The sequence below is a fragment of the Onychostruthus taczanowskii genome, unplaced genomic scaffold (assembly GCF_017590055.1).
Source record: "Onychostruthus taczanowskii isolate IOZ18803 unplaced genomic scaffold, ASM1759005v1 scaffold51, whole genome shotgun sequence".
Taxonomy (NCBI): Eukaryota; Metazoa; Chordata; class Aves; order Passeriformes; family Passeridae; genus Onychostruthus; species Onychostruthus taczanowskii.
The window spans coordinates 816,637-841,394 of NW_024502680.1; positions in this window are offsets into that span (position 1 = coordinate 816,637).

Here is a 24,758-nt window from a genome sequence, read left to right on the forward strand (position 1 = left end):
GGCAAATCCCCTGTCCATCCTCCCCTTTAGGGTGACCCAGCAGTGCACATCCCCTGTTTATCCTCCCCTTTAGGGTGACCCAGCCAGGCACATCCCTGTCCACGCTGGCAGCTGCTGGCTGGGCAGGCTGTGTGCCACACTTCGTGGCAGCCAGTGGAGTGTCCCAGCTCCAGGATGCACTTGTCCATTCTTGCCGGAGAGATCCAGTTACAGAGCTGAGAGCACCACCCAGATCCCTGCTCTGTGCTCTGCTGCCCCTGGGGCTCAGTTCCACTCGGGTGCATTTCTGCAGCCCGCACTTTGCAGGGAAGGAGAAGGAACCAGCACCTGTCACAGTTTCATTGCTGCGGGGCTGTGACCTTGCATTGAACATTCAGCCCTGAAGGTCTCCCTGCCCTACAGAGCTGTGCAGCGGTGGCCCAGCTGCAGGAAGCCCTGGGGTGGTGCTGATTGCAGGGGGCACTCCTGGACTCTTCTGGAATGGTCATTCTGGGGAATGTCTGCACGCAGACTGCTCCTTGGCCTGTGGGGCTTCTCCTCCCCGGGGTATTCCAGGGAGCTCCTGCTGCACAGAAAGCAGAGCTCCCAAAAAGATGATTACTTCTGTAATGCACACCACAAGACCAAAGAGTGAGGGTGCTTGGGGAAAACAACAACAACAACAACAACAACAAAAATCTAAAAAATGACAAAATTAAAATTAAAATTAAAATTAAAAAAAACACAGAAATTCTTGTTAATTCAAAATATGGATAAGAGGATATAGGCTGCTTTAATTCAGCTTGTAAAGGCAGTGCAGGGAGTAATGCCATAGAGACAGGACACAAAACATTCCTCCGTTTTAGGGACTTTTAGGAAAAAAAGGTATCTGGAAATGTTTCTGGATTTTTTCCAAGGCAATGCAAAGATTGTATCACTGTTTCCCAGCATCAGCTGCAGTGATACAGAACCACTGTGGAAGAAGGTTTTAGTCACGGCACTATCTTAGTTTTTACAATATTAAGTGCAGTTACCAACTGCATGGAATGATCCCTCTTCTAGGTCAAACTCTTTTGTTTGTGTTGCAATGACAGCTTGACACAGAAATTCTTGTCAATTCAAAATATGGATAAGAGGATATAGGCTGCTTTAATTCAGCTTGTAAAGGCAGTGCAGGGAGTAATGCCATAGAGACAGGACACAAAACATTCCTCCGTTTTAGGGACTTTTAGGAAAAAAAGGTATCTGGAAATGTTTCTGGATTTTTTCCAAGGCAATGCAAAGATTGTATCACTGTTTCCCAGCATCAGCTGCAGTGATACAGAACCACTGTGGAAGAAGGTTTTAGTCACGGCACTATCTTAGTTTTTACAATATTAAGTGCAGTTACCAACTGCATGGAATGATCCCTCTTCTAGGTCAAACTCTTTTGTTTGTGTTGCAATGACAGCTTGACATAAAATGATTTAATGACCAAAATGAAAAATGGTTCAATATTTCAACCCTCACATCACAAACAATTTAGGAATTAAAAAGAATAACATAGAATTCACTTATTTTTCAAAAACCCATTAAAACAACCCTCTTAGGTCCAGTTAACACTGACATTTAAATTGACCTTAGGTTTTAACAAAACACCTGTGTTTTTTTAAGGAAAAAAATACCAACCTAATTGAAGTAAAGCCTTTGTATCTGAAGTTTTCTCCTGTGTCCTGATATAGCTGTCCCTGAGATGGAAAGTTCTGCTTCTCCCTGTAAACAGCAGTGAGAGCTGGCAGAGGCAGCTCCTTCCCACCACCGTGGGCTCCCGGGATGTTGACACACAGGAGTGGCAGAGAGGAAGGTGCAAACAGACGAAAATCCCAGCTGAATGAGTGGGGTTTTAATCTTCTCGCACCTGTTTCCAGGAGGGAGTGTGACACTGATAGGGTGCAGAAAGGAATGTTACAACCTGGGCAGCAGGATGTGGGTGGAGGCTGGAGTCCCAAGGGGGGAGTGGGATGGGGGAGGAAGAAGCAGGAGCTTGCATCATATTTCTGACCTTGAATTTGGAAGAATTTGATATATTGAAGACAATAATTTAAGAGAAAGAAAATAATTTAGGAGACCTTTTTAGGTATGTTGTTTACTGAGGAAGAGAGGTATTGGCCTGCACAATGTGAATGCAGCAACTTTTGAAATAGCTTCATTTCCAAAAGCAATTGCAGTGAGACCACAGCACTGACTCTGCTGAGAGGATTTCATGCACAGCAGAATGTGATCTTATCTCCCAGGCTAATTGCCTGAGCACAGAGTGGGGATCCAAATGGTCAGGGGTGGGACACCGAGAGTAAAAACCGTCCCGAGCAGGGTTTGCTGTGAGATTGGAGAGCACGGCAGCCTCTGCAGAGGGCTCTGTCCTGGAGGTGCTGACAGCCCCCTGGGGACAGGGGGCAATGCACAGAAGGGTCTGCTGGAAGATTGTCAGCAGCACTTTGTCCATCTCCAGTGCCAGGTCCCTGAAGTGCTCATGGCCACCGGCTCCAGAGGAGCCTGCTGGGAGGCCAAGAAGGCACCCTCATTCTGCAGCCCTCTGTTGCTCAGTGGCCTTTTTCATTCCAGCGATAGGATTGTGACAAATGGCTAAAATACTCTGCTCTGCAGTGTTTCTGGAGATCTGTGAACCTGCTGCTTTCCAGCACACCCCTGGTGCTGTGCTGGGGCTTGCCTGGCCGGTGGTGGCAGCTCCAGCTGCTGGGTTATTGCCCAGCTGCACTCAGAGTCCTTCGAAACCATGCAGAACAGAGATGAATTTCAAATGGTGCTTAAAATCCTGTGTTATTGCTATAAATCCTTGAGTTTTTTCCCTTTTGCTCTCTTTTGGGTGGACTTCTAGCAAGTTTGACAGGAGCACGGGATATTTTTGATATATGGCATCAGGTCTGTTAGTTCAGAAACCCCACACAGAAGCTTGTTTTTAGAAAGAGAGAAAATAAGATTAAACAGGACAGGGAATGCTGTTATGAAGGAATGAAAATATTTTCATTACCAGAGTATTTGTATGTCAACAGCTGATAGGGAATGATGTGAGACATTCCCAGAAGGACTCCCAAAGATTTTTCATTGTGTAATAGACCAATTAGCAGAGCCCAGATTAAATGAGCAATGTCACATTGCTTCTTGCATTAAAAAAGTGTGACATTCAGTCTCTTTATCTAGTAAATATTTGCATTTTTTATCCTTGTGACCTCAGTTATACTGCTTTCAACAGCTCTATGTTCCCAAGAAATACAGGGAAAATGGTAGCTTGTCCAGCATAACTTTCAGACATATAGATATATTTCTCTTATGTAGTATAAATTTTAAAATATTTATTAACGAGAAGCTTTGTACACTCTTGGAACACATACACATGTGAAAAGGAGGGGATATTAAAGTCTGCTAACACAGAACTTGTAATATTTTTAAGCTGACTTCATGAGTTCATAAAGGAGGAAATGAGCAAATTCAGTTTCAGACTGCTGCCCAGCTCTCCTGGAGCAACCCTTGAACTGACCCAAAAGAAATTATTTGATTTACAGTTGTTTTCCAATATTAAAGTGGTTTGGAAAACTTTTAGTCTTTTTCTAGAGAAAACAGCTGAATAAGTAGATAAAACATTAGTGCTATTAGGAAAAAAAAATTCATTTGCAGTGTAGCTTTGTTTTCTTAGCAGTTTTTAGATTCCACTGCAGAAGAGGCTGTTTTTTGGTGTCAGGGCTCTCTTTTTTATGAATTAATGTTGGTTTGCAGTGGGTAGAAGGAATTGCGATAGATTTCAAGAGCTTGAACATTTAATTGAGTTTCGTTTCCATGTACCTTTTCTATTTCCACATCCCTGAAAATTTGCACAAGTTAATTATGAGTTAATGACTCTGCTCTTTCTCAGATGAGTAATTGAAGCAGGTTATAATTCAGAATCAGATGGCTGCTTTGGAAGTGATGTGATCTGCATCTCCTGTCCGTTACCTGAATTCCTTGAAAAAAGGCAGAAGCAATGTGATGTTAGTCCTTGTCAGCACTCAAATGACTTGCATTTCACAGGACAGTCTTGTCCATCCAAATCTTCACTCTGGTTCATTCACTGATGTGTTTTTACCTCACCTTTACCTTCTTCCTCAAATCTGTTCATTTTGCTGGTGGCACTTTCTGAAAACAGAGCACAAAAGCTGTTCCTCAGCTCACAGGAACACCAGAGAGAAGAACAGTTAATTCCATGAGAGGTATTTATTGGTAACATTGCAATATGCTCCAGAAAAGACTCAGGATTCTGCTGTCTGCCACACTTACATATTGTCATCCTTCCCTTAAAACCTTCCAATGTTGCCTCAGGTGGGAGTTTCAGCAGGGCCTAAGTAACCCTAAATAACTGCATTTTTCATCTTCACCCATGTTCCAGGGGAGGTTCTTTCAGGGGTTTCCAAGAGATGCTTTGGGATTAAATATAAGTTGTCCTTTTGATGGTTTTTCAGATTTTCTTCTGAGGTTCATTGGTTTCTCCTCTCCTGCTGGTCCTGAGTTTGAGGATTCTAGCTGACACCATTTGTGGAGTTGAGTTCTGGTTTGTTACATCATCAGCCCTGAAAGCAGGGAGATGGTGGGAACCTGCCTTCTATGTACAAAAGTCATAAAATGTGTGTGCCCTAAGGGAAGGTTGAATTGTGTCAGAAAATACCAGTTTTCTCCTTTTTCACCTCATCTGTAGCTACTTAAGGTGTTTACAGCATTTGTTGCTTTTTTGCACCGATTTGGAAGTGCAGATTTCAGTGCATCTCCGTGTTTCTTTGAGAGGTGCATGTAAATGTGTGCAGGAAACGCCATTTCTCTTCTACTCTTAAAATATTTTTATTTTATTTATATTTTAATATAGTAAATATTTTACTTATGGAGGGCACCTCTCTAGAGCAAAGCTGAAATAATATAAATACAAGCATTGTTCCTCCCCCTCCTTGCTCACTCAAAAAAATCCCAGGATGTGAAGGTCCTTCCCTGGAAATGAGTCCAGCCCCGTGGATATTCCTTCCTGCAGGAAAAAAGGAGCAGGTGCCAAGTTAAATAGGGTCCTGATTTCCATCCAGAGGGGTCAGTGTGAATATAAAGTTAAAACAGTGCCTAATGTTGATTAGCTAGTCACGTTTGAAACAGGCTCTTCCCACCCCTGAATATTGCTGGGGTCACTTGGAAGAGGAATGACTGCAGGGATTTCACTCAGGGTGGGGATCCACAGGCAAAAATGCACTGAATAACTTGTGTGGTATTCTACCCGCTGCAGAGGAGCCTTCACCTCTTGCTGGAGTTTTTTGGCATCTAGAAGAGCTTATCTTTGAGCAGCATGTAGAGTGTAAGGTGAATTGCAAAAGAGGAATGCAGACAGCTTCTCCTATCAGCACATTGTTTTGGTTAGAACTCCACTGGAGTTCTGGAAAAATGCGCTTGGGGGAAGAGAAACAAGACAAAGTCAGCCTGTCCTCTGGGTTTGCTTAGTTAATCAAACAAGCTTATTGGGAAATTAACACTTCTGGGCTAAGAAAATAATTGCTTTTTTATTTTTCAGGTGCCTTCAAACACTGTATCCAGCTGTCTGAATAACAACCAGGCACAAAAAATCTCTTGCACCTCTGGCTGTAAATGCAAGGTGGGGGGCCAGGAGCCTGCATGGTCAGCACTGGCATGGCAGGTTTACTCTGAGAAAGGAATATTTTTAGGCCTGACTTCTTGTGAGTGACTCTGGATCTTGCAGCACTCCAGATGTTGGCAAGAGCAAAATTCTCAGCAAATCACCTTTTCTCTGATATTTTCTGCTTTATTTTAGATTTATCTGATAACTTCCACCAATATTAGCTGTTCTTTTGTGACTCCTATAAAACCACCCTTTAAGAATTGCCTGCTTGCAAGGCTGGATGTCCTGCACTTCCCTCTCCTGAGCACACCAATGTGACTCTCACAGCATCTTCCATGCAAAGATCCTCCTAGAAATTTCAGATGCATTTTTCAGCAGCTGATTAAAATGTGCTGTTGCATTTTCTAACTCATTTTTGCAGGAAATTAAGCCCCCCCCCCCCCCAAAGGTATGAATCTGCATTCTCTTTCACCAGCCTTGCCACCATTCCATCCTTTTCTTCCTTGCTCTTGGATTTTCCCTCTTTTGTGATATTTCCTAACCAGCTTTAGGAGCACAGGGGTTTCAGGGCTTGCTGGCTGTTTCCTCAGCTGCTTTCACACCCTTTACATTCTGTGGGTTTGCATTGTATCCCTGAGAAGCAGGACTACATGGCACTTCTCAGTGAACTGAAGCATGGGAAGTAAAGCCTTGAATTTCCAAATCATTTAAAGCTATGTTAAAATCTAGGTTATCATTTTGGTAATAAATGTCCTCAACTGGGGAGATTAAGTGTTCTCTGCACTCACCTGTGCCCTCAAAGACAGTGAACTGGGGGAGGCGTGTGGAATTTTTGAGACTTTTAAAAGAATTTTAATGTCAAACAAGCAAAATAGCAAATGTCAGCCGTGCTGGGGAGCAGAGGCTGTAGATCTTTGCACTGGTTCCGTGGTGTAGAAATGAATGAACTCCTGTGAATGCTTTGAATAAGGGGTGATGTGGAGAAGCAGCCCCCCAGAATTGTCCCTGCTGGGCTCTGTCCTTCAGCTGGGGAGGATCCCTGTCCCTGTCCCAGGCTGCCTGCCCATCCCAGAGCAGAGAACAGAGGTTCTCTGCTGCAGCCCCTGCCTTTAGGGAGCTCGGGAAGGGAAGGGAAGGGAAGGGAAGGGAAGGGAAGGGAAGGGAAGGGAAGGGAAGGGAAGGGAAGGGGTGTGCGGGTGTAGTGGCCCTGGAACTTCGCGTTCTCCCCGGCCAGCCTTCGGGAGGAGGGGGCGGCGGCATCTGCCCGTTCTGGGGACAAGGTCACTGCAGGCGAGCTGCGACATTCGATCGGGCTGCGGGGACAGGGGGCTCAGCTGCCGGGCTGCCTTTGGACAGCCACGCGGTGATTTTATCTCAGGAATACCGAGCAGCATTACGGCCCTGAACAAGACAAGATTTGCAAATTCCTTGTCAGCAAATGCCTTTGGGAAGTGTGCAGCAGGAAATAAAGAAAGGAGTCCCTGTCTCCAGCTCCTGCCTCTGCTGCTGGAGACCTTTCTTTTACCCTGTGCTCTTGAGAGACATTTCCCGAGTGCCAAGGCTTCTCGGGGACCCGTGGACTTGTGTCGGTCTGAAGCAGCAGGAAAGCAGAGCTCACTGTGGCATGCTGCAGGATTTAATGTGCAGCTGTGATGTTTGGGGAGTGGAGAAGGCTAAAGATGTAAGCAAATAATATAAAGAAAACTCAAAAACGCTGTACATTTTATCAACGTGTCACTCCAGTGGTAAATCTGGTTTGGGCAAAAGCAGAATGATCAGCAGTGAAGTGGCTTTTTCCTAGGAGCTGATTTTCACCTCATTTCAGACACGCAAATACATAACTATCTCCTATCCCACCAGGTATTTTTTCCTGAAAATATATTGTGTGCCAGATGAATATTAATTAATCTATTTCTCTTTACTGCAGGCAAAGTAAATATATGCAGCTTACCAAAGCACTTTTAAAAAGCACATATTGAACAGAGGCAAGATTTGATTAGTCATTTGCACGCTGATTATTCAGAGTTTCAGAGTTTGGTTCTGCACTTATTAGAATAACTCCCAGGAAAATCTTCTTGGTCAAATATATCCCTGTGGAAATCTGTTATGTTGTATTTAGTGCTTTACTTCTAGTTTGGTTTTTTTCTTTCATGTTTTCTAGGATTTTAAGTGGATTTGTCTTTTAAGGATAAGCACGAAGAGAAGTTTCACTGTATAAATTCAGAGGGAACCAATAAGGTTTCACTTCCCTTTTGTGGGGCTATATACTAGCCAAAAAAGAAAGATACCTCTAGTGTTTTACTCCAAGGGGAAAAAAAAAATGAAGTGTCTGTTCAGCCCTGGTTTGAGCTATTTGATAGGGAGCTGGAATTTATCATTTAAGAAGTCTTGCAGTTGAACTTCAGCTCTTCTGAATGGACTAATCTTGGAGTGCCTCTGTGCAGGGCCAGATCAGCCTCCTTCGTGTCAGTAACCAACAGCAAAGAGTTTGGGGAGGTAACTGGCAAAAGAAAAAACTCTGAGTTGAGCAACCACTCTGTTCCAGCTTTCTCTGATTGCCCTAATTTGTGTGCTTGGTTTTGCCCTTTCTTTCACGTTAAAGGATCTAATTAAGTGAACCCATTAATTACCTAGACAGCTCTCATGATTTTGTTGTTCAGTCTATATGAACAACATATATCTCTCTTTTTAGGAGGTAAATGGGTTCAGTCCAGGAAAGAGGAAGAGTACATTGTCCCTCTTTGCTTCCTGGTAATGAGCTCTCCTGATGAGTGCCCTGCCTGGCGGCTGTGCTGCTCCACAAGACACCCTCTTTCCAGGAACATGAAAGTCCTGAGATAGCCTGGAAAGACAATGAACACACAGACTGTGTCAATGAAATGTCATAATTCACGTAAAAATGCAGACAGTCTGAAAAAGAATAACTGGATCAGCACAATAGTGGCAAATCCTTCTTATTGAACTACTTTGACAAAGGGAAATTTTCTAAAATACTAAAATAAAAAACTTAGCTGTGCTGTTCATATCAAATAAATCCAGCATCCCTGCAGAAAATCTTTTTTCTTCATCATCCTGTGAATAACCTGAGTTAGAACAGCTGGATAAGGAACAACTCTGAATTGCAGATGCTGCAATGCAGATTATATTTTATTAAGCTGAAATGAGAGACACAGCAAACTCTCCCAGGGAGTTCAGGAGTTTCCACCCTCCTAGTAATTGCATACTGTACAGGAAATGGAGGTTAAAAAAAATTACAAAAGTCACTCAGGCTATCTCTAATAGCGTCAATGCCTTGAAACAAGTTCTCATCTCAGAAATCCTCTGGAAGAAAGAACCGGGAAAGCCTTTTGGTACTTCTTGGTGTTTGTCAGGAAAAAAAGCTCCTGAGCTGCAGTGCAGCTGCCCAGCCCGTACAGACTGAACTCCCCAGAGTACCTGCACCGAGGTGCTGTCTTCTTCTCTTATCACCACTGCTTTCCCCTGGAGGCACCACCTCCTAAAAAGGGTGATTTGCTGCTCCTGCAAAGCACAGCTGAAAGTATTTCGTGGTGTTAATCCCACAGGCAGCAGACAGGAGCATTATCAGCCTGCAGCTTTCATCTCACCAAGGTGAAGCCAGATAAAAACTCAGCACTGGCCTGCATGGGAGCTCCAGGCTGCTCTTGCCCACAGCCCATCCCCTCTCTGGGAGCACAGCTGTGCTCCAAGCTTCCTCCAGCCACCTGGGCTCAAACTGCATCTTAAAGGGAGAGCAGTGCCTTCCCTCCTCCTTCCTCTCCTTTCCTAATGAATACTATTTAAAAAAAAAAAAAAAAATCCAAGTCTGTGCTGTTAGCTCTTGAGAATAAGGTTGTTTTGGCAGTTGCAAGTCATGACAGTCACTATAAAAGGGAAGCTTTATACTCACATTATGCTTTGTGAGGTAATTCTCTAAAAAACTTGGAGTACTGGGAGTGTTTCATCCACAGCAGTGCCAGAATGATCAGTTTCCTCTCTCGAGTGGAGAGAGAGAGGGGATTATCTGGGAAACAGAACACTTAATTTTTTGTTTTCTTCAGTGACTGAGTCATTAACAGGTGTATGGTCGAGGAGCAGAAGGTTCTGTGCCGTGTTCTTGTTTCTTCTGACTGCCTGTCATCTACTCCAAATTGGCCATTAGCTTCACTTGCCTTAATAGAGGCATTGTGTGCCCCTCACAGGGAAGGAAATGTTTGCTTGCAATTTGTAGATAAGATGCTTTAAATATGGGCTTGACTTAGGCTGTTCAAATTCAGAAAGCTGAGGCTCTTCCAGGTCTGATATATGGGGTGTACCTGATGGATTGTGCTGGAACTGCTTCATGATTCTGTAGGAAATTGAACTCCTTCTCCAGCAGAGTTACCTGGATTTCTTTATGTGTGTCAGGGACTTCACAATCTGTCAGTGAAAAAGGGGGTGGTGGATTTTTATAGATTTCATTTGCTCTATTTTCCAGAATAAACACAAGGTTGAATGTGTTCCATTAAAATGCTCGTATTTGAGTTTAAACCATCACAAGTACAAAAATCTTGTGGGAGAGGAAAAAAAAAGCTCTAAGACATGGACCTCATTGTACTTCCTTCAAGACTCCATCAGAATAGTAAATTAGTTACACTGAAACCACCATGCTACATAAAATATTTGGCTTAGTTCTGTCTTTGTTATGTACCAGCCAAAACTGGTGCAAGATAGAGGCTCTTAGGAAAACTGAACAATGCATAATACATAAATTGGGCAATTTAGAGTACTGGTGGGATTGTACGACTATAAAAAGTACAGCTATATTAGCTCTTGCAAGATTGGAGACAAGTAGGATGTCCAGGAACACTTAATTTATAAAAGATTGAGGTAAATTTCAAATTAGCATCCTCGAAAGTCCTTAAATTGATGTGAATCTCTGACGTAGCACTCTGTCAGTAATATTGATATGCTTCAATAATTATGAGAATAATTATCAACACTTATTTGACTTCTTCCTTTCTGAAAATGTCTGTACAGTTAACAGCAGTGTCATTTACTTTATCTAGAGAGGAATTTGATTCTGTGTATGAGGTAACACAAGTAGTCAGCAAATCTGCATTCATTAAGTTTTAATAAAGGATCACATTTGGAGCTTGGCTTTGGAGCTTGATAGAACATGGCAAATCAGGAAATACAACCTCTAACACACATGGCTACCCAAGCTAGATAAATGGGCAAGACAGAAATAAAGTGGCTTTGTGCTAATAAATGCAAATCCACGCAGACTAAAAGTGAGAAAGAAGGGGTTTGAAAGGCACCAGATTTACATCATGGGATCTCAGGAGGTCAAGCTGTATATAAGGTGATCTTACAAATGCTCAGATTTGTAATTTTATGCTTCAAGAAAATAACTGAAGCTCTTCTATTATCACATTTGAAGCAAGATGCGTAAGAAATAAAAATCCTACAGTGTGTACTGTAATTCTATCTTTACTTCTAAGAAATTTAATTTTAAATTATAGGTAATTTTTAGATAGCAAAATGTAGCCTGTGGTTTTAAATAGTTTCTCAGAACTTATTATTTTCTTGCTGCTATTTCAGTTGTAAATATTCAACAAACAATAAAAGGGCATTAAATTTATATCCCTGCTTCATGAAGGCTTTCTGTCAGTAAGTATCACTGGCTCATTTAAGAACATGGAGTTTTTATGCTCCTTTGACACGCAGCCAACAAACAAATTCCCTGGCTCTTGTGTCTTCTTGGAGTGCTACAAAAGGCTAAGAGCACGTTAAGTTGAAAAGAACTCACAGAATGCTACAAGGACAGGCCACTGTCACATATCTGCCAGAGGGCCTCCGCACAGTGAGTCACATCTGATGGAGAGAAATGGGCTGAACACATCAAAATCGTCTGTTGCACTGACATGTTTCATGTATTTAAAATCACATAACAAAAGCAAGAACACAGAGCTGTGGGCTGGGACCTGCTGATTCTCGTGTCAGCCAGATGTTTGCTGGCCCTGTCCGTCTCAGCTGAATGCATCGGTCTGGCGTGCGCGGAGGAGAGGAAATGGTTGACATCAGTGAAAACCTTGCCTGCAGTGGGCCGCTCGCTATCTGTCCCATCTGAGGCTGCTCATCCTTTCAGAAAAGCTGGTGGGAGCTGCTGGTTTGTGCTGAGAGCGGATCTGGAAGGGGCCCAAGCTGCGCGAGGAGCAGTTGTCCTTTTGTCCCTCCGGAGCCAGCAGAAGATCGCAGCCCGTGCAGACCGTGACCCGGAGCCCACGGCCCTGGGCTCGCCCGGCCCTGCCCGTGCAGGATGCTGAGCTGGCAGATGATTTACAGCCAGGGGCTGCAGGCAGGGAGGGCAGTGCTGGGGCTCCCTGCCAGGTGGGCAGAGCCCAGCGCCGCACGGGAGGGACAGGGAGCGTCCCCTGCAGCAGCCCAGGCGCACAGAGCTGTCACTGCAGGTGGCTGTGGAGGCCTCTGCCAGGCACAGTGATGTCAGCACATTCCAGAGTTCCTCACCTCTCAGAACTTCAGGATTCCTGGGGGAAGGCTGGTTACCTGCACAGACTGACTGCAGGTGTGGGTGCAGGTTACTCCCAGCTCTGGGTCACTTCACCCCAGACCCATGCTGTCCGTCGGGAGCGCAGAGAGGGACATTTCTGCACCCAGGCAGCACAGAGAAGTTAACCAGTGCTGAATGCACAAAGGTTGTGAGCTGTGCTGGAGCACAAGGCAGGAACCAGTGCACAGTTTCTGAGGAAGGGCAAACCTTTGGATGGGCAAGGAGATCAGAAAAGACAATGAGGTGCCAGCTCGGGCTGGCTGTGCTGCAGCTGGGGGGGTGCAGAGGTGTTAAAAGATCAAGTGGAATAAGGAAGGAGAGAACTGAATTTAGAATTCTAGCCATCCTAGTCCAAAACCAGGAGTAGCTGGACAAAGAGACTGACAGGGGCTTGAGGAAGACAGGCATTGGCACAAGGATCCTGATCCACACCTTTTTCATCATCTCCGTGCTGCTCGGTTCTGTTTGCTCCGTGTTGTGTTCTGCTCACTGAGGTCTTTTGTTCTGCCTTGAAGTCTGGGTCTGTTTTGTGATTTCGTTTGTGAAAGATGCTCTGTGCCTTGGATTGCTCTCTCTGCCCCGACTGTGCCTGCTCCAGGCTGTCCTGTCTGAGATGGGCCCAAGCAATGCATTACATTCAGGATATGAAAGAACCATGGGTGTACACAGCAATATGGGAAGGTTTTCAGGTAAATTTCTTACTCTTCATAAAATTCCATTGTGTCTGTTGCTGCTCTCTGAGCTGGTAGCTTTTATGGAATCCATTATTTCAAAGTGTTGCTATTGCTTAGTGATAGCCTCACTGCATGGATAAAATCAGGACTTTTTTTTTTACTTTGCAGATTGCCTCAGAATTTTAAATTCTTGAGTTTCATATTCCATTTTATGACAGATGATAATATTGTCATGTAATTCTCCATGGCTGACCTTAGTTTTCACTTCACTTTAAATGCATATCATGAGGAAACCTCATCTCACTCTCCACTTCTCTAAGACATGCATTGGACACCCCGAGCTCCAGCGCAGATTCTTGTGGAACTCCACAGTTTCCTGTGGCCAAGGACTCCTACCCCACTTATCAGGAAGTGATAATGATTTATTTATGAATGTGAACACCTCCTATATTTTTTTATCCCATTTGAACTTAAAGTTCAGAGAGAGAAAAATTTATCATAAGCTCTCTGGGAATATAAGTGAGGTATAGGAGTAAGGTGCCTAGATCTGTGTTTGTTTGTCTTTACAGAGCAAATCAGTATTTCTAACATTCTGGCAGCCATTCCAATCTCCTTGGTCTTGCTTAAGGTTATTTTGAAAAATGTGCATTTTCTGTCTCCTTGACATGACGTATTTAAATATTCCTGTACTCTTCACATACAGGATTTTCTGTTTTACCTTTTGATTTTAATTTTCTTTTAACAAGAGTTAACTTTCTAGTTAGAGCACTGCTGTGATAGATGTTCTCCTCCTGCAAGCAGCAACATGGTATGGGTGTTATTATTCCTGTTAGGAACATTTTGATCCAGCAACAACTGAAGAATTGCTTCTGCTCTTGTGTATATTCTGACCAACTGCTTTGTGATTTTTTGGGGGGAAGACATGTTTGGGGTTTTTATTGCAATATTATTTAAAGGAGAACTTAGAAATGTAACTAGACTTCTAAAATTATGTTCAACAGGGGTCCTGAAAAACTGGGTATGAAAATTATCTTGGTTAGACCTTGATTTTTAAATTTGATTTTTATTTAGGAAAATAAAAACTTGAAATGGATTTCTCAGAAGCCCAACACAATGATCTTATGTAAAACAAAATTACTAACTTTCATGTCAAGAAGTTGCTCCTTGAAGATGAAATTGAAGGTGATCTTGGTATGAACAGACAATTTGAACGCAAACCTTTCATTAAAAATTTCTGAGATGTCATACTTTGTTGAGAACTTATTTGCTTGGGGGAGGATCAGCTGAGCCACCCCATGTGCAGGCTGGTGGCTTTGTCTGACTGTGTCCCAGCAGTGTCACTGAGCAGCCCTGGGCTGATGTGGTTCAGCCTTGGGTTTGTCCCATTTGGGGGGATTTGCTCCCCAAAGCAAAGTGATTTGTTTCCCCTTTGTTAAATTCATTGCTCTGTTTGAGCTGTGACCTGTGCTGCCTTGATTTCTACACAGACTCTTCTCCTGAGTGAAACAGAATAGTGTACCTCCCTTGGCTTTAGATTTTCCTCTTCACATTTACTTCCTAAGGCTCTGCAGTCACATTCCCCAGCTCCTGGCTCTCTGCTGGTTTGAAGTTGGGCAGGTGGCTCCTCTCCTTTTGATGGTTGTGGGAAATAGATTTGTAAAAATTCTCAAAACTTGACAGAAGGCTCACATACTGTGTATTTGTATGTAAACTTTGAGGTAAGAAATGCTGATTTAGAAGTGCCATGGAATAGGACAGGCATTGTTGAGAGAGAAATTGAACTAGAAACAAGTTTCAAGGGATAGCCTTTCAAATAAGACTAGATACTTTAAAGAAATAAAATTATGGAAGATGCATTGTAGAATGACCTGTGAGGGGTAATTTTAGATGATTGGTTTTAAGGCATTTGCAATATTGTGTGGCAAAAGCTGATATGCCAAGAAATGCTTATAATATATTGTAATTAGGAGATAGTTGGCTTCTGATTGTGATAGCATGAATTATAACATCTGTATTGTCTCACTCTTCTCATGAGAGTAAAAATGGAATAAAAGTGTTTAAAATGCCTCTCAGTTGTCCCATCTCTGGGTCAGAAAAAGGTAAAATCCAGCAGATGGTGCTTGAGGAGAAAGGTTGATTAGTTCTTCTCTCATCTACATCCTTTTGAATGTAGCCTGAGAGAAGTGGTTGAGTCAGTGTGAAACCCTCTCTGCAGAGTGCCTCACTTCGTGTGGAAGGGGACATTCCCTAGGAGTGGCAGAACACTGTGACAGGCATCACCATGGCACACACACACAGTCTGTCACGATGCAAGAGCTGCTTCTCCCTTCCTAGCCAATCAATCAAGTGATGGATGTCATCAAAAGGTTTTAAATGTATCAGCCTCCCTATAAATCACAGTCCTGACAAAAGCAGCGTTGTAGCATCCTCTGAAAGAGCAGGAATTCCTCCTTCCCCCTGATAGTTCCTAGCAAAGTCCACTCTAGAAATAAGGCATTCCTTTATCAACATGATTTCCAGAATTATTTTTAATCACAGGAGACTGGGAGAATTCCAAACCATGAATGGAACCATGATGAGCAGCAGTGCCTGTCCTGGGCACTGCACAGCTTGAGTGGGTGCTCAGTTGAGTCTCTCCTCACAAACTAACCCGAAATAACAACATTTCAAAAGATTTTGGGGAAGAATCCCTTTTCAGATAATTAATGCAAAGTACTTTAATTAAAAAAAAAAAAAATTCCTTTTTCTTCGCAAGTGCCATCCCATCCCCCTCCAGAATGGCACAGTCTGACATCTGCTGCTGCTGCTGCTCTGCCTGTTATTATTTGTCTTAGAGCCTCTGCCCGTTCCTTTGCTTCTACAGCTGCTGCTGGTGTTTCCTCTTGGTGCTTCCTGCCTGCCTGGCCAAATTCCTAAACCTGACACCCCCTTGGCCCTCTGGCTTTCTGCCCAGCTGGTTGAGAGCTGGCATCCAGTTGACTGCAGCGCTTATTTCTGCCGTAGGAACATGAAATAATGTTTGGGTTTCATTTTCTTTTGAGAAGCTCTTCAAGACCCTTTCATGAAGGTAATCTATTATTTTTTCATGCTGACCCTTTGATCTGCAGAGGATCTTGTACCCGTGTGAGAACTGCCAGTGCCTGCAGGGTCTGCAGGGAAACTCGGGGCCAATTTCCTGCTGCAAAAACCTTGAGGAGCTGGTTTGGCTGGGGAAGGGGAAGATGACTGCACAGCCTTGCCCTGGCAGCATCCCTGATCTCTGCTTTCTGTAGACGCCTCCCAGTAGAGGGGAGAAAAACGGAGGGAGGAATTCAGGCTGTGCCTTCTCTCTTGTTCTTTCACCTCCGTGTCCCTCAGGAGGCCGTGTCTCCTCCCCAGAGCCCTGGGAGATGCTTCTCCTCTGGAGAAGTGGGAGTGCTTGCCTGGGCCCTTTCATCAACAAAGATAATAGCTAAGAACTGGAGAAGAGGCAAGTAACTGGAACTGCAGAATCTTCTCCTTTGTCACCTTAAATTTCTCACATTTAATGAATTGCATCATACAGTGCTGAATTTAACCATATTAAGGACTACATGGCCAAGGTATTTTGGCTTTTGAGAGCTGACAGATGAGAACCTGGCCTCTGGAAGATGAGACATTTGAAAGAGTCCACAGCTTGTGGCAACAGCTTATCAGCAATATCCCCATTTGGCTGATATGAGGTTTTTCTGGTTTTATTAGATCACCTAGGAAATATTCCTGTCTTCTGTACTAGCACTGGTCGCTGCCAACATCCTGAAGGGTGGGGAACCTGCTGACCTGATTATTTGGAAAAGACAACTTTTTTTTCCTGTCCTGAAGTTACCAGCTGCATTCTATTAATGGCCAAAATAGACTTCTGATGTAATATTATCTTTTCAGCTGTGAAACAGCACCTATCCCATGTAGATTTTTTAAACTTGGAACCAAAACAAATCCTTACTTAGCTACAATGTGAGTAGCCTGATGCTGGCTGGTACACAGAGTGGCTGAAGAGGCAATGCAGCTACAACCTGATGTTCCCACTTGTCTGTCACCTGGATGTGGAGCATTTTTTTTGCACTGGATAAGTGTAAGATGTTATTCTAGGATATAATACTGTGCAGGCTAGTAATCACTTTTTTATGGATGAAAGCATTTCCAGAGCATGTCCAGCACAGAGAATACCAGGGAAAGGTTCATCTGAAATGGGCACAAGGAATGACACTGGAATGGGTGCATGGAGCTGTGCTCCACCAATTGATGGCCAAGGACTCCTCTTAACCCAGAAACTGAAGACTCAGAAATTACATGGAAATACCACTAAATTAAAAGGGGAAAAGCTGTTATCACTTCTTTTTCTCCTGAAGTTAGTTAGCTCTGCTGAAGGAGCTGAATGCATGAAGAGACGCAGGTCTGGTCTGAAATCCCATGTTCTGTAGAGAAACAGTTTCCAGGTGGAGGGATCAGCCTGTTCAGAGGCACAAGGTTTGTTTCTTGCAGCTGGCCTTGAATGATTATTTCTCAATGTTTTGCTGTCATGCTGCCCACACCACAGTTAAGCAGCACCTAAAACATTCTCAGGACAAGGAAACTAATGAATGTGGAAAAATAAGTTTGAATTTATGAGACAAAAATGTGTAACCAATAAAGCATTTCGTCTTTATGTAATTTTGTGTCAGTACAATGTAGTGGAGAAGAGCAAGAATAATCTTTTGCCAAAAAAAAGCTAATTTTTAAGAGAACCAAGCTGCTGAGCACTGTCATGTCTGATATTCCTTAAATCTGTATTTGCCATACTCAGATTTCTATCCAAATATAAGACAAATACTATGAAGAAAATCCGCAGCTTTTAAGAATGTTGAGTAAAAGCCTGAAAACACAGGATGTGGGTAGCAGTGCACTGCAGCCCTGCAGAGAGGTTTGTAGTGAACTTCCACCAGAAAATTCCTTGGAGACTCCTGCTCCTCCATTCAGAATGTTCTGGGCACTGCCAGGGGCTTCACAGGTGGGTGCTACACAGGAAATTCTATTGCCTCTCCCAAAAAGCAAGAACGAGTACAGGAGGGGTTAATTTTGACTTTTAGTTCATTCTTAGATGGTATCTTGGGAGTGTGCTTGACAATCTTAACTTGACACCTGTATATATATATTTATTTTTATTGGAACATGGAATTACATTGGATTTCAAGTGATTCCGTTTGGTTTGTAAAATGATATTTTGTTTACATTGGTTCTTCTGGTTTGTTTTCAAAATGTTGTTACAGTGAGCTCTTAAATATTTTAATTAGCAGCACATTAAAAAATATTGTTTTCAGGGAATTAAGTAATTTAGAACTAGTTAAGGCCTTTCTGTATCACTTTAACCTGAATCTAGGCTGCTAATCCTGTTGAATAACAAAAACACTGAATTTCCCTCCCTGGTTGTAGACTCAGGCAGATGCTCACAAGTAAAGTGCACCCTGAATGTCACTCAAGGGAAGAAAATCAGAAAATTGAAATTTTTTATGTATCTCTAAAGCATAACTAGTATTGGTTATGTAGTCTAGTGGAATGTCTGAAATTCCTGGGCTATCTGCTTGTTTCATCTGATATTTCTGATGATGTTCAACAAAACACTCTCAGAGTGTTCCTTCAAGCTGAAAAATTAGCGTGGTTTTCCCCTACTTGTAAACATTTGACTACCTTGATATTATTTCATGGCTTTTAATGTCATGTATTAAAAAAAAAAAAAAAAATCCCAAATTAGGTGTCTTCTCATTGCTTTTATTGAACATTTGTCAGATCTTTGGGGGCCACACAAGAACCTCAACGTGTAAAATGCACCATTTACAGCAATGTCTGCAGGCGTGCCATCCAGAAACCCAAGCATACAGAAGATAAATATGTACATTGCCCATTCAGCTGGGTTTTGGTCTGGCCACATCAGTGCTGCCTTCCCTTGGGGAGGGGTGAGATCTTCCTCCCATTTTCCCTTCTCCACGGTTCTCCTTCTGTTACTGTTATATTTTCTGGAAAAATGTTTTTGCCAGGATTTCTTTCCTGGGAAGCTGAGGAGCTTCAGAGAAAAAGGAAAACAATATTATTTCATTTGCTTTTTCTGTGTTTTGTTGCTTTAAAATGTGGTTTAGAGATTGTTTGTTTAACATGTGAATTGTTGTTACTTACTGGCTAATGACGGCTAAGCTGTGTTGGATTCTAGAGAAAGAGTCACGAGTTTTTCATTAGTATATTTTAATCTTTTTTCTGTATCTTTTTTGTATTCCTTAGTATGTTGAGTATAGTTTAGTTTAATATTCTCTAATATAATATGATAAAATAATAAATTAGCTTTCTAAGAACATGGAGTCAGATTCCTTCCTTTCCTTCCAAGGTCAGGCACCCCACAAATACAAGACCCTCCTTGTCGTTTTCCTTTGTGCCAGCGCAGGTTTTGACCCTCCATCCAAATCTGTGCTGTTTTTCCTTGGGTTTCTGGGCTTTTTGCTGTGTGTGCTGGGAGCCAAGGCACTGAGCATCAGCTGCTGCTCCCTCCCAGCCCAGGCCTGCACTTTTGTGGTGGCTGTCCCCTCTCAGCTCTGGGCTGCTGCTGCTCCCTCCGCAGTCCCAGCCCGCAGGATTTTCCCTCCTGGATGAAAAGCACAGCACCAGAGCCCCCGGCTTCAAACCGCTCCATCATCCCCCAAATCCCAAAGTGCCCTGCTTGTTTTCAGGCCTCTCCCCGGGATTTCGTGGGAGAGCTGCAGCCTTGCCAAACAGCCTGCCCTCTTTGCTCTCCCCTGCTCAGCCGCAAGTGGCCTTCCCTGTGACCCTGCTGCTCCTGCCACCTGGAGCAGCCTTCCTGTGCCCCGTGCCTCTGACTCACCGCCGACATTCCAAATGCCATGTGAAAGCCTAGAGCTCCAACCTTGCCTCGGAACAATCTGCAGCGGCTTAAGGAAAACAACCTCTGGCTGTTACCCAAAGAGGGTTCAATAATTATTTCTCTAACCCTCCTAAAAGTAAAAAGGTTGGCCACCAAAAACAAATAGGAGGAAGACCCCACACACATTATCCATATTGGCTGGCTTTTTATCAAAGAGGTAACAGGAATTAATAAAATAAAATAAAATAAAATAAAATAAAATAAAATAAAATAAAATAAAATAAAATAAAATAAAATCTTGACAATTACCTCTGCTGCCTGGAAAATACAGAATAAAAAATGTCTATCCGTGCAATACTGGTACATTGGTTTTTGTGTGTGTGTTTTTCTGTAATATTCCCATCAACTCCTGGTTCTTAAGAATCACTTCAGAACAGGTGTTTGTCAAGCAGTAGTAAGGACAGAGTGTACTGTTCAAGTAGAAATAAGGTTAAATACCCATCAAGAACAGGATGATTGGAAGAACTCACTTACAGCAAATTCCCAGTTCTGTGCTGCTGAGACTATCCCTGTTTTAGAGCCTCTGCCCCGTGCTGGTGAAACTCTCTCCAGAGCATCCCCACAGGTGATGGATGTACTTCAGTTCTCACAGGAGGTATTTTCCATCCTGCTCTCTGTAGCAGGGCCAGGAACAAGGCAGCACCAGACAGGTTTCCAGGCTTCAGCAGAGTAAAAGGAAGTTTGATTAAAATTAATGTGTCAAGCAAAAAGCATTTGGGAACCACTTTCTAGCCAAGTCCTTGCTAATGCTGCAAGGGGCAGAGCAGGGAGGGAGATCACAACATCATCCTCAGTGTTTGCTTCCAGCATTTTTTTTACTGACTGCTCAGTTTTGCTCTCTTTCTAAAGTCCTTGAGGGCCCATTTTCCCTGTAACTTCATATTTTTTTTTTCACTACTGCTTGTGGCTTTGCTTGTGAATGCTCATCCCAGCCAGGCTGGAGCATCTTCTCCCTTGTGCCCGGGGAAGGCAGCACCCTGCTTCCAATTAGCAAGGCAAGGAAGTTGGCTGCAGAGCCTCTTCCTAATAAGAAACACCTCTGGTGTTCTGTTATTTGTGTTTGGAGCCTACTGTCCCCAGTCAAGCTCAAGAGATTGCTGTGCTTGGAACCAGATACACAGATCTTGTATTCATTAGGAAAAAGGTGGTTTAGATGTCTCGCTAAAGGGATTCAAAAGACTTGAGCTTAATACAAATCAGTTGCTGTTTTTAAAAGGGGGTTGTTAATTTTGAATAGCTAAAATAGATTAAAGCAGCTGCTGTCTTTGGTGAGGCTGTAGCAATGGCTAAAATCAGGAAAAAGCCATGGTGTGGCTCAGCCAGAAACTTCCAGGCAGACTCTCTAGGCAAGCCAGCTGTGCTCTTTTTCTGCTGCTGGGGCCACTGAGGATTTCTTTTCCATGCGTGGACAAGTGCTTTGTGTGAGTGCCCAGGGGTGCCTGCCTCACCTGGCAGGGTACCTTGTGGTATAAAACACAACCCAATGGTGAAATAGGACTTGTACCTTTGAGCAGGTTCCTTGTTTTTCTGCATCTAACTTTTTCTGCTCCTTACCATGTGTGAGTGCACAACGGATAGAAAATTCCTTCATGAGGGTTGACACAGCCCCAGCTTTCCCCTTAGGCCCTGGAAACTGTGTTGTACTAAAATTTTACTTGAGGAGAAAAAATTGTCAACTGTGAGATGAGAGAGGAAAGTCACCATCAATCTGAGTGACAAAATGATGTTTGTCCATAGTAATGAAGTTTTTTCTGTACCAGACTGGGCAGATTTGTCCAGATTAAATTTCAGTAAGTGTCATTCAAAGTTTGGTTCTCTTCCTTTTCTCTTTCAGTACTGTGATCATTGCAACTCCTGATGTGAACAGTTGTTCCCATACCATGATATTGTTTATGTTATTAACCCTAATATAAACCAGTCTAACCTTCTGACTAACCTTAACAGGGATAAAAGTCCTTAACATCTCCTTAATGCTTTCTTCAGCCACTTCAGTTACTTCTTCTCTGAATTAGAATTACTTACACACTGCTATTGCATTTAAATACAGCACTTGCTTCTCTGTGGGTAAATACTAGTTTGGTTCCAATTATTGCATTGGAAGCCTGAGGCTAGAGTGAGGTTATTGCTTAAATAATATATTAAAGGAAGGAGGCCATTTGGCTGGTTTTGTTAAAAACCCTGGGGCAATCATTTGTGTAAAACCACTGAAGGCTCATACAAATGACACCTGTATAAGCTCCAGGGAGAATGGTCATCTCAGTTCATGCTAGAAAAACCCCAGCTTGAGAGTCATTAATGAAGCAGGAGAGCTGCAGAAAAATTCCCTTTTGCATCTCTAGGAAGAGATTGAGGAATAGCTGAAGCAGCTAAGAAATATCACTCATCACTGCTCCAAAATCTAAGGCGAGTGGCGTTGGGGGTGCAGCTGAGAGGCTCTTGGAAACTTTTGAAATTGTTTTCAAGGTTATATTTAACCTTCATTAAATGTTCAAGTAAGTGAATATTTTGGTCTATTAAGTGGGGTTCAGGTTGCAGTACAGACCACCACTCATTTCTGCTTTAATCTTTGCACTTATGGGAAATATTGGCCAAGTTTAGACACCATTTACTCTCTTTCCAGTCTCTTGAATTAAAACTGGCAACAAGGCAAAAAAGACTTTTGAAAAGTCCTACTTACAGCTGATATAAACTAAATCTGTTTTGATATTAGCTTTTCCAAATATCTAGGAATTTCTGAATTGGAATTTCTGTTTCGTGAGCTTGGCTACAATACACAGGTGGGCAGTGTGATCCTGGGCCCCAGGCATGGCTGGCACAGCAGCAGGTACCTCAAACCCACCCAGGGCTGGCTGGCACACAGCTCCTGGCGTTTCCTCACAGGGGAACCTGAGGTGCTCCCTCCCGGGGCTTTCCTGGCACCGAGGCTCTGACCAGCCAGCATTTTGGAAAGGTGCATGGTGAGCTTTGATTCCCCAGCGTTTTATTTTCAGATCAGCTCTACCTGCTGGATTTGGCGGTGTGAGCGTGCACAGGCAGACAAATGAAAGGAGGACTGAAACCCTTTTAAAGTGGCCAGTCCCAATCCAGACGCCGTGCTGGTGTCCTCATCCTGCCAGAATGGAGAGCCGTGGGGCTGTGCGCCTCACGAGCCAAGGACGAAGCCGGGATTGCTGCCCTGGAGCAGCTGCGGCCCCACACTCCAGCGCTGTGAGCGGGCTGTGGGAAGGGCCCCAGCCCTCGGGGCTCTGCTCCTGCTGCCCTGGGAGCGACTCTCACTGCTGGGACTGCAGGCTGCAGCCAGCCTTCGCGAGGGAGCTGGGGCTGGGGACTCCATGGCCCCACACACCCGAGCTCTGAGTGTCTGAAAACAGCCCCAAAGCCTCGATTGCAGAGGAACACGCCGCTCTGCAAAGCTCCCTTCCAGCAGCAGGGCTGGGATCTGCCCCCCGCACAGCGGGCTGGGCAAGGCCCGTGCTGGGAGCGGCCCGCTGCTCCCGGCCCTGCCTGCTCGCCCTGCTGGTGCTCTCCAGGGCGCACACGGGCTGTGCCAGTGCAGGGGAGAGAGCGGCTGAGGTTATTCCGGCCATGGCATTTGGGAGGTCAGACTGCAGCTTACAGCCCACAGTCTGTCCTGGCCACACACCTGAGGGCTGTACAGGTGTGTGCCGCCCTTGTGCAGGGCTGTCCCCTCCCCGGCAGCCGAGTGTCCCTGTGCTGTGCCCCTCAGGGCTCTGCAATATTCCTGTTCCTGGCAGCGAGGGAGGGGACCCTGCCCTGGAACTGCTGCGAGTGCCAGGGGCAGCGCTGGTGCCAGCTCTGGAGGATGGGGCACAGGGCAGGGAGGGGACACGGGCACAGGGCGGGGACAGCCGCGGCAAGCTCCTCACAGCCGGGACACGAGGGCTTGCCTTTCATTCCCAAACCTTTGCTTCATTCCCAAACCTTTGCTTTCATCCCCAAACCTTTGCTGCATTCCCAAACCTTTGCTGTCATTCCCAAACCTTTGCTTTCATTCCCAAACCTTTGCTCTCATTCCCAAACCTTTGCTTTCCGAACTGTCCCCGCAGCTGGCTAATTTTTCATTCAGAAGAACAAAACCTAATACATTAAAATAACAGGGAAAAAAACCCAAGCCCCTTCCTTCTAATATAGCAAATTATCCCTCGTACAAACTCAGTATTTCCTCTCACTTCATCTCCAGTTTTTTTCTGAGCTTCCAGAGGTGTCTGGGATTTCTTCCCTGTTTGTGGGAAGTGCTATAACTAGAGCTGGGTGATGCTTTGCAGCTCTCTGTTGTTGTTCATCAGAAATGCAAGTTCTAAAATCCTTTACTAAATTCAAATCTTCTAGGAATAAGTGAATCTATTTTTTTTAAAAAGGGCAAACACAAAAAAAACTACTGTGGTATTTAAATAAAGCTTACATTTCTTATTTCAAATGACATTTTTATTTAGAAATAAAAAATGATACTTTAGATAATTCTATAGACTGGTAAGACCAACAAAATTTAATCAAGATTTCATTTTGGGTCAGCCAAAAGGATTTATTTAAGTCAGGAAAAAAAAAACAATTTAAAAAGACCTCTAGAAATAGAAATTAATTTCTAAGAGCTGAAAAAAAAAAGGTGAAAAATCCATTCTTAAACCTCTGGTTAGTCAGTGAACAAAACTTATTTTGTTCTAGACATTGATCTCTGGAGCTAGTGAGGGATAGATCTTTGTCCAGCTTCTGTTCAAATAATTAAGACATATTTTCTGTATATTGCATTTCCTGGTAATATGATAGCTTCACTTTTATGTAACACTATTTCAGGATTTATAAGACTGGAGGTAATTAATTCTAATATAATTATTTGTTACTAACTGGAGATCATGAACCATAGCACAGACTAAAAAGGAGAGTTCTTCAGAAAGCAATGATAGAAGGAGTGTACAAAGTAGATTTTTTTTTTTCAAATGCTTTCCCAAATAAATTTTACTAAAATAGAAATTCAGA